The sequence below is a fragment of the Papio anubis genome, chromosome 5, assembly GCF_008728515.1.
Source record: "Papio anubis isolate 15944 chromosome 5, Panubis1.0, whole genome shotgun sequence".
Classification (NCBI taxonomy): Eukaryota; Metazoa; Chordata; class Mammalia; order Primates; family Cercopithecidae; genus Papio; species Papio anubis.
In genome coordinates, this window is record NC_044980.1 from 140,859,688 (window position 1) to 140,871,241 (window position 11,554).

An 11,554-nucleotide genomic window follows, 5' to 3' on the forward strand; every position below is an offset into this window, starting at 1 on the left:
TTCCTGGGACTCTCTACTTCTCCTACCTAACACATTTATAATTATGTGGTTAAGTGACTACTTTTTTTGTCTTCGATATAAGAATGTAAATTCTAGGCAAGCTGATATTGTGTCAATTTAGTGCTTTTGGACTGATTCTAGGAAATAGTACTGTCTAATATCTATATTAGCTATAGGTATATTATCTATATCTAATATCATGAGCCAGATATTCCACAATAAGAAGGATCAGCATTCTGATCCAGTTCTTCAGTTCACTTTCTGTACAACTTTTGAGAATTCATTTAATCTTGCTAAGCATCGGTTTACTCGTGGGTAAAATTAGACTGTACCTAATAAGCACCTCACAGAATTGTGATATTCAAAATGAGATAGCACAGTAAATGCACTTTTTAAAATGACATACTCATGTAAAGAAGGTGAGGAATCGCTTATTTTATGGAGAAAAAGATTTTAAAAATCAGTTTTTCTACTTTGCTTATTTTGCAAGTATTCTTGTATTCTGCAATATGATCTGAGGTTTGAGTTGCAATGCTTGTCTGAGATATTAAAGCTCAAATCTTGAGCCTTGACAACTAGAGCACTAAATCTGCTTTTTAAAAACTGTAAATAGTAAAACGACACAATTCAAACAGCAATCATTACAAAAAACTTCATACTATAATATCTCCTTGTACAAGAAGATGAAAAAGTATTAAAAAAACACATTACAAAAACCAATTTAAAAATTTTTGAAAAACATAAAAAACATGCAAAAAATATAACAATTAAATGAAAAAAGTAAAGTGAAAGTTGTCAATATTAATAGGAAGTAAAGCTGAATACAAGCCAAAGAACATTACATTTATTTCTTTTGGCATCCTTATTCTCAGATAAGAAAGATTCCTTTGTGACTGAGAACACAGAAGCAATTCCAAAAGATCTACAACAGGTTCCCACCAGCACATCAGCATCCATACTGTACTCTTCTCTGTTACTGTGGAAGAGGTCTCCATGTCCCTAACAAAGACTAACCCTGAACATCTTCTTTTATTAAAAGAAGGAAGATCTCAAATCAATAATCTCAAGTTACATTCTGAGAAACTGGAAAAAATGAGGAAATAGTACCAAAATAAGCATAAAAAAGAAATCATAAATCACAAAGGGGGAAAACAATTAAATAGAAAACAGAAAAGCAGTAGAAACAAATCAATCAAAGCAAAAGGTAGTTCTTTGAGATTAATAAAACTGATAAACGTCCAGTGACCAACCAGAAAAAAAAGACAGAAGACACAAATCACCAATAAGAAGAATGACAGAGGCAACAACCCTAAAGTTCTTACATAAATTAAAATAATAATAAGGAAAGATTATGAGAAAATTTATATCAACTATTTTGTCAATTTAGTTGAAATGGAAGAATTCCTTTAAAGACATAAACTACCAAAATTCACTCAAGAAGGAATTAATTTATATAGTCCTACATCTTTTAAATTAATTGAATTTCTAGATAAAAATTTCTAGGTAAGAAACTCATTGGCTCTGGTGCCATCACTGGTTAATTCTACCAAAAACTTAAAAGAAAAAAATACTGATTCTATACACATCACATGTAATATTAAAGAAAACAGAACACTTACTAAATTATTCTATAAAGTTGCCGTTAACCTACTAACAAATCCAAAAAAATGAAAAAGACATTGAAAGAATAAATAAGAAAAGCAACTACTGCAGATAAATATCCCTCATGAACAGAGAGGAATGTCCTAAACAGAATTTTAGCAAATAGAATCTAACAATATACAATAAGGACAATTAATAATGAACAATTGGGGCTCAGGCAGAAATTCAATGTTGATTGACATTTAAAATTCAATCAATATAATTCAAGGTATTGACAAACTAGAAAAGAAAAACCAAGTGATTGCTAGTGAAAAACAAAAACACATTTGACTAAAATTCAACATAAATTTCTTGTTAATGTAAATAACAACAGCAATAACTCCGTGCAAATTACATACACAAGGGAATTTTCTTAACTGGATAAAGGGCAGCTATAGAAAACTTGTGGCAAACATCATAATTATGAAAACTCAAATGTTTTCCCCTTTAAACAAGTACAAGACAAAGATTTCCCCTCTCACTACTTCTTTCCAATATTTTTCTGGAGGTTCCAGCCAGCACAGTAAGACAAGAGAGAGAGAAAAAAAGAAAGAACAGAACAAAACTTCAGATAAGAAAGTAAGAAATAATACTGTAACTTTCTTTATTTGAAGATGAAATGATGGTCTCTGTAGGAAATGTGATGCAATCCACAAAAAAGGATATTAGAACTAACAAGTGAGTTTAGCCAGGTTGGAAGATATAATAACAAAATACGTTAGAGGATATGGCAACAAAATACAAAATACATTGTATTTCATTTTACAGTTTTATTTTTAACCGACAATGACAATATATGTATTTATAGGGTATAATGTGATGTTTACATTGTGGAATGATTAAATCAAGCTAATTAACAAATCCATCATCTCACATATTTATTTTTTTTGTTGTGAAAACATTTTAAAATCTACTCTTTTAGAAATTCTGGAATATGCAATGCATTATTAGCTATTACACTCACCATTTTGTGCAATAGCTCACTAAAGCTTATTCTTCCTCTCTTACTGAAACTTTGATCATGTTCCCTTTCCCCACCTAACTGCCTCCACCAGCCTCTTGTAATCACCATTCAACTTTCAGAACAAATCGTATTTCTATAAACTAAGAGCAAACAATCAGAAATTTAAATGAAAGCAATTCTAACAGCATTAAAAATATGAAATCTGTTAAGCTTGTAAATGTCCTATACATTAAAATTTTTTTAAAAACATGGTGAGGTAAATTAAAGGAAACTTAAATAAATAGAAAGACATACCTTGTTCATGGGTCAAAAAATCATTTTTGCTAAATATCAATTCTTCTCCAATTGATTTATATATTCAATGCAATTCTTACTAAAATTCTAGCAATGTTTTATGTAGAAATTGACAAGATTATTCTAAAGTTAATACGGAAATCTAAAAGTCCTAGAATAGTCAAAACGACTTTGAAAAGGAGAACAATGTTAAAACTAACCTTACCACTTTTCAGGAGTAATTATAAAGCTATAGTTATCAAGACAGTATATCATTGGAGTCAAGATAGAAAAATCGATCAAAAGATCAGAATAGAAAGTCCAAAACTAGATCCATATACATATAAAAATGATTTTCTAAAATGATCTAAAGACAATTCAGTGGAAAAAAATGATTTTCAACAAGTGCTGCAGAAACAATTGAATGTACATAGACAAAAACAATGAACGTCAATTATAAAAACATTAATTCAAAATGGATCCCTGAACTAAAATCAAAACTAACTTTAAAAATTATGATTTTACAGTAGGCAAAATTATTAGATATGATACGAAAAACATCATCCATTAAAGAATAGTTTGTAAATCAGACTTTATCAAAATTAAAAACTTCTGTTTTTTGAAAAAACTCTAATTGAGAAAAACAAGTTACAGGGTGGAGAAAGTATTTTCAAAGCACATATTTGATAAAGAAGAATTTATATAATGCTCTCGAAACTTAACCAGATATAAATTATTTTTATTATTTTTAAACGATTTGAAGTAGATACTCCATCAAAGAATATACATGAATGGAAAAATAATCCCTTGAAAATAACAGAGATGGATCTCAAAATAAGTATTCTATGTGAAACAAGCCAGACAAAAGAACAAATCCTGCATAATTTCCTTTATTTCAACTCTAAAAACAATGGAACGAATCTATAGTCACAGAAAGCAGATCAGTGTTTGCCTGGGGGTGATGGGACATGAAGAAACTTTTGGGATGATGGATATGAATATTTTCTTGATGGTTGGTTTTATGGGTGTATACAAATGTCAAAATGTATCAAGTTGAACATTTTAAATATGTATGTTTTGTAGGTCAATTTTACCTCAACTTCTTAGTCTTTAAAGATTAAAAAAATTTTTAAAAGACCAACATCTCCTCCTTGTTCACACACTCTACTCCTACTTTCTCAAGAATGTTGTTTCAACAATTCTGTTGATGTCCAGCTTTCTCGCTTTTACTCTTTTTTCTGGACCTTTCCAGATGGCTTATATACATCTTGTTATTTCTTTCATTTAAAAATAAAACACAAAGAAAAAGAAATACTTCCTTGATTCTATGTCTTCCTTGATTTTTTCTTCATCATCTTATTGTCATTAGGCCAAAAATCCTCTAAAGCATAGTCTAATACACACTAACTCCAGTGTGTTCTATTCTATTTTTTCTAAAGTCTACTCTAATCAGGGTCCAACCCATGACTACATCAAAATTGTTATCATCAAAGTCAGAGATGCCTCTGTGTTGCAAAATCCAATGATCAGTTCTTGATCTTCATTTCATTTTACCTATCAACATTTCATATAATTAATAACTCTTTCCTAAAACATCCCTGCTCCCACCTATGTGGCTTCCAACATAGCTTTCTTCCACACATTCTACCTCAGTCTCTATGCAAATTTCTCCTCACAGCCTGACCTCTAAATATTGGAGTGCTGCAGAGTTTCAGTCTTTCAACCCATTATGTATTTTACCTATATTTATTAACTTAGTGATCTTACCCTCTATCCAAATTTATGTCTTCAATCTGTATGTCTTCTTTGAAATCTAGATTCTTATATACAATATCCTACTCAGTATTTTTATCTGAATAGTTAATCAAAATATCTCACTTGTTCTGTTTCAAACTAAGCTCCTGACATTTCTTCTCCTACAAAATTCTGTCTCTCTCATTATACCTCAACTCACAAAATGGAAACTCCAGTTTTTTCACTTACTTAACCAAAAGCCCTGTAATCTTCTTAACTTCACTTTTTTCTCACACTTAACATCCATCAGCAAATTATTTGACCCATATTCAAAATACACCCCCAAGCTAATGACTTTTCAATGACCTCCATTGTTAATTTTTTAGCCCAAACCACTGCTTTATCTCATTCAAATTATTACAATAATCTCCTAATTACCATCCTTGCTTCCATCATTTCAGTACAGATTCAATGTTCAACAGTGTGAATCAACAGTATATGTTCAGCCAGAATAATTGTCAGCCAAATATAATTTTTATCGTACCACCTCCTTCATCATAAATCTCCAATGACCAAGCACAGATTGTTAGTCCTTTGATTAAGGCCCAGTACAGCTACCTGGGAGTTTTCAGTTCTGCCTTCTGGTGTTTTGGTTTTTCCCTCTGAGTCACCTTTTAGTTTTCCCTCTTAAAAAATGATCTGTATTTATAGTTGAGCAGTTTTCTCAGACTGCTTCCTGACCAAAGACCAAATTGCACAAAACATAGTCTCTTCATTTTTTCTGTCTGTCCCATTTAATCTTAGCTTGTTTAATATCTTCAAAACTGTGTTGGGTTCTTTATGAATTATTTGATATTACACTTTATTGAACAAAAGTCATAATTCAAATCTCCTTGAGATAACTCACCTTAGCCTTTGGCCCCTTTATGGTTTCTGTCAAACAATGTCATTTAGAGAGAGGGTCTATTGTTTCACGCAGACAGTTTATAAGATATAACCTTGAGATATTTAGAAAGTCTATTGTCTAACACAAAGGACCTACGAGGGACCGTCTGAAAACAATCCGATGTTTAAAGGATTTGAGTTACATACTTGAATTTCTCTTTACCTCAAGATGTTTTACTGGTAGCATCAGAATTTTATTTTGCTCTGAAATTCTCTAAGGATGACGATTATGTTTTCAAACCCAGAAAGTTCTGGATCCTTTATATTCCCCTAAATTCTACTTGGAGTTAGAATTATTCTTTGATTAACTGATCTCTCTTTTTTGTACCTTTTAATGAAATCAGTTGGTACTTTCAGCATTTAACCTAGAAATACCCTTAGCAAGGTCTGTTAGTTCATTAAATGTATTTTTTCCTAGTTTTCATATGATTTCAGGTCTCAGTTTTGCTAAACTTTTCATTGCTCAATAAAAAAGTCTCATTTCCTCTAGCTTCCAGTAACATTTTCCCATTTTCCTCATTTTTAAGCTGTCATCAACAGCACCCTTGAGACTCACCAGGATACTGCTAAATAGTTTCCCAAGGATCTTCTAGCTCTAACAAAAAACTAGTCCTCATAACTATGCCACGGTATAGATTTTTATTATTGCCAAACACAACCTCCAAATACCAAACTTGGTACTACTCATGTGATACATTGCAAACCAGTCTTAAATCAGTGGCATAAAACAACAACCATTTTATTATACTCATGGATTCTGTAGGAACAGTGAGGAAGTGACAGGGGATAGTCTCTGCCCCATGGTGTGGAGCTTGATTGGAGACAATTCAAATGGTTGCAGTGGCTCAAATGGCTGAAATCATTTGCACGTTGATCGCCATCAGGGAAAACTGAAGGTTGAGCTCAGCTGGTACTATGTACATGTAACACCCCTGTGTAACTTGTGCTTCTCATAGCATGGTGGCTACAGTCCAAAAAGGTGCATACCAAGGAGCATCCTGACAGCAGGGATTCCCAGACAGCCAGGTGCACCCTCTGTGGCTGTGTATGACCTACCTTCCCTTTTGATACAGTCTAGTGACTAACACAATCCCAAGCCTACCCAGATTCAGGGGCATTAACTATAGACCTCACTTCTCAATGAAAGGAATGTAATCAGTTTTGAGACTGTTTTAAAATTGCCAGACTGTGATAAATTAAAAGTCAGATCACGTGCTGCCTGAGCCTGTCGTTCTGGAGGAAAAGATTGGAAAGAGTCAGAGTGAAAGTGTATTTTGGCTTTTATTTTCTTATTTTAACATGATAGGATACAGAAAAGATCTTAGGCAGGTATTTGGAGACTTGTAATTAGAAATTAAAGGGAATGTAGAGAATACTAAGAAATGTGATGCTGTAAAGGAAATTTTAAAACTGTTTTATTCTAGACACCCAAAAGGTAAGAAATGCTTTTAGTAACAAAAGCCATATGAATTTTCTGAGTTTAAAAAAGGTTTTCAGGTTTGTTGCCATGATCATATTAAGACTGTTGACTTCTTCTCACCTAAGCTTATAGTTTCAGATGGCCACAAACTAAACCACTACATTTAGAAACAGAGGTGGAAGATCAAAGAAAAAAAAAAAGGTAAGCTTCAGAATTGTGGTTGGAAAGAACTTAGGACACTTTTGAAATAGTTACTGGTATGTGGAAAAAAAATAAAACAAACAGTTAAGAAACACTCTAAATGTTGAGGGATTTATATTGTCAAATAAACAACAAGCCAAGATTAAAGAACCTATGACCTTCAATAAATTTTCAAGACCCAGAAATTGGCCATAAAGAAGTAGCCTTTGAATGTAGTACAGCCCCAAAAAGTAAATGTGGTTTTCAAACTTTATCTCAGTTTGGTTCTTGGTAGAAGTGCAAGAGCCTATCAGAGGGCATGGCAAGAAACTACCAAGAACAGCTGACAAGGGCATTATTTTCAATAACAGACTCAGAGTCTTATAAAAGGATATATGCCACTGCCAGACCAGGAGGTGTCAACCAGTCCAGGTAAGCAAGTTTTATCAGTGCTGTTTGTCAATGACATCTACATGTATCTCATTACATTTTTTTTTTAAATGAGAGTTTAAATTATGTTTATCCTGTTCATATTCTTCTACTGTATAAAAAGCATGGGGTAGAGGTGAGGAGATGATAGCCTATAGGTCTCCCTGAAGAGCTACTTTTGGAAATCCTGAACTTTCTGGTGGTTGCAATGACTGGATAAGACTTTACATTGTGTCCTTTAAGGGGTACGGTATGTCCCACATGTGAACAATAGGGTGTGCACAGTTTTTTATTGGTCACAGGGCCTAATTGTCTACAAAACTCATACTACAAAACTGTGATATAGAACATTGCTGGGAATTGGAAGTCTAATAAGGGAATCTATTTATCTGTCTTTTTTGCATATGGTGTTACTCTATGTCTAATTCTCAGCAATGATGAACAAAAATGTTGTATTTCACTTTTAAGCCACCTTTAAAGAATCACAATATTTGATTCTTCTCACCACTTTGATGCAAATGAACAGGGCAAATTTGAGCCATGTATTGAAAATGGAAGAGCCAGAAATGAAAGGAGACTGGGCATCTCCACCACTGCCTGGAGGCAAACTGCCTGTGAATTAGGGACAATCATGTGGGTGTTATACAATTGAGAAACAGACTTCTATCCTCTACAAATTGTTACACAAAGGGGCTATTTGTTGTATCAGCTGGGATTACCCTAAGTAAAACATTTGTAGTAAAAGGCACAGTGCAAAATTTACCTGCATTAGGGTATGGAAATAATAGAGTTATTGGGTCGTGCTAGCTTTAGAAATTAAATCATGCAGGTATTGATGATTCCACCCAACGTAGTTATTTTGCTTTTGTTACTTGTTTTAGTGGTTGTAAAGGATACTGGCATGGTAAACACTATTCTTACAGGCAATATTGTATTTTAAGTAATAAATAATTTATTAGCAGGACATATATCCATGATATGCGACATGCTATATGCTATGAAAGATAAAATGTTATACTTCATTTTAAGTCAAAATGAAGAGATTGGCCGGGGGGAAGTGGCTCATGCCTGTAATCCCAGCACTTTGGGAGGCTGAGGCAGGTGGATCGCCTGAGGTCAGGAGTTTCAGAACAGCCTGGACAACATGGCGAAATCCCCCATCTCTACTAAAAATACAAAAAAAAAAAAAACTAGCCAGACATGGTGGTGCGTGCCTATAGTCCCAGCTACTCAAGAGGCTGAGGCAAGAGAATCACTTGAACTCAGGCTGCGGAGGTTGGCAGTGAGCCGAGATTGCACCACTGCACTCCAGCCTGGGCGACAGAGCTAGACTCTGTCTCTATTAAATAAAAAAAAGAAAAAAAAAGAAAGGTATTTATTGATTCCTTCTTGGATAACTGCAGAACACATTTGACAGTAGGCTTCATTTTAGATTAGTCAGGAAATTGAGTTAGATTCTGAGAGGTAGAGGTGGCAAAATATGCTTTAGCAGAGAAAATATTAATCGGCAAAAATACTGTAAAGTAACTAGTGGTTCAAGTCTCTGATAACTGGAAGGGAAACTGGGAGATGGAGTAAGAAGAGAAGTATGCCATATTGCAGAAGAACTTTGAATCACAAGCTAAAGCTCTTTAATTTTATTGAGTAAGCTTAGTTAAACAACGGGAAGACACACCCAGTTATTTTTCCTTGAGGTGGCTTGGCCAGACCAGAGATAATAGGCTTGGGGGAGAATTTGTGTAGCAGACATAATGGGAATTTTTGAATTTAGAAATAAAAATATTGCAGAGAATTTTTATTCCCAAATTTGAGGGCAAACCTGATAACAATTTGTTTAAAGTAAATCACCTGATGTGGGCATTGCTGCTCCCTTGTTATTTTAAAAGACCTTTTGGCAAACTTTCCCTCTCATATTTCAGTGTCTTAGCAAACATTTAAGAGGCTTCCTCTGATGCTTATAATTAAACTTCAAAGGGAAGGGGAAAAACCAGACATGTAGTTGGGATGAAACTATTTCTTTTTTTTTCTCTCATTGTTACCAATATGCAATTCTACCTGCTTATTTTCCATTACATTTTCTAGAGGGTTGCATTGACATTTATTATGTTCTGATTTAAGATAGTAGGGAAAGTCAGTATGTTGACAAGAATTTTTACTACTGTGTGATTTAGACCTAGCTCTCATTTCACTTTGGGCCACCGTACTTACTGAAAACATCATGATGTTGCATGACCTATTTTGTGCTTACTGGCCTCTTTTCAGTCTCCTTTTCACCTATCTTTACCTGATATCCAGTGCTCTGGCCTCCTGAACTATTTGATGTTAATACAATCAACATTCTTCACACACTCATGTCTATCTTCATGAGTGGTAGTTTAATTTTCTTTCTGCATATGTGTCCCCTTCTTCAACATCCCACGTTACTATTCTATCTACAAGCAGTCTTATTTTGCCACAGAACTCTTATTTAGCTTTCAAGATACCTGTGCAACCGTATCTTTTAAATGGGGCTTTCTCTGATGACATTGTGTTAGCAAAATTAATTGGGTCTTTATTTATGTATTCACAGCTCTTTGGGCACATTCTGTTTTCCAGGATGTTATCCCATTATGTTTGAATTATATTGTATGTATTGGACTTGCTAAACCATGAGATTCTTGAGTACAGGGATAACACAATGTAAGTACTATATTCAAGGCATGTGCAAATTGGTATGAGAACATAGAAGAATTAAAAACAAACAAACCTTTAGAAACCATTGAAAAACTGCCACAAAGAATAGCATAGAAAATTAGAAGGCAGTTCACATAAGAGAGCAAAAAGACTAACAAATGAAAAATGACTAGGCATAGTGGCTAAGGTCTATAATTCCAGCACTTTGGGAGGCCAAGGCTAGAGGATTGCTTGAGACCAGAAGTTTGAGGCCAGCTTAGGCAACATAGCAAGACCCTGTCTCTACAAAAAGTAAAAGATCAAATTAAAAATATAAATAAATATTAAAACAATTTGTATTTTTTCACTCAAGACATATTGGGTAAGCTCAGACTCAGCCCAGGAAAATCAGTAGTAGAATTTAAGAGAAAAAGAAAAGAAGCACATGGTCTGCTTTAAGATCATTATAATCTCATGTTATAGACTAAGCATGAATCAGTCAGTAAATAATGTAACAGAGCAACTTGGAACAAATTTATAAAAGTTCTAGGAAGAGGGAAATAAATGACCATAGAATTAGTTATTAATAGAATTTAGCTTGATTCTCTTGAACACTTTCCTCACTATCTAACCTGGGCCTTTTAAAAAATTTGTTTTTAGGCTGGGCTTGGTGGTTCATGCCTGTAATCCCAGCACTTTGGGAGGCCGAGGCAGGTGAATCACCTGAGGTCAGTTCAAGATCAGCCTGGCCAACATGGTGAAACCCTGTCTCAACCAAAAATACAAAAAATTAGCTGGACATGGTGGTGGGTGCCTGTAATCCCAGCTACTCTGGGAGGTTGCGGCAGGAGAATTGCTTGAACTCAGGAAGTGGAGGTTGCAGTGAGCCAAGTTAGCGCCATTGCATGCCTGCCTGGGCAACAAGAGCGAAACTCTGTCTCAAAAAAAAAAAAAAAAAACCAGTTTTTAATTATGGTAAAATGTGCATAGCTTAGTATTCACTATCTTAATCATTTTTAAGTGTCCAGTTCAACAATTCAGTGGCATCAAGTGTGTTCATTGTGTGTACAACTACTACTACCATCCATTTCTGGAATTATTACACTACATCCTCCTCAACTGAAACTCTATACCTATTAACCAATAACCTGCATTACCCACTTTCCCCAGGCCCTGGAAACTACCATACTTTCTGTCTAATTTTGACTGTTCTAAATACTTCATAAAAGTGGAGTAATACAAAATTTGTCTTATTGTGACTGGCTTATTTCACTTAGTGTACTGTCCTCAAGATTCATCCATGTTACAGAATATGT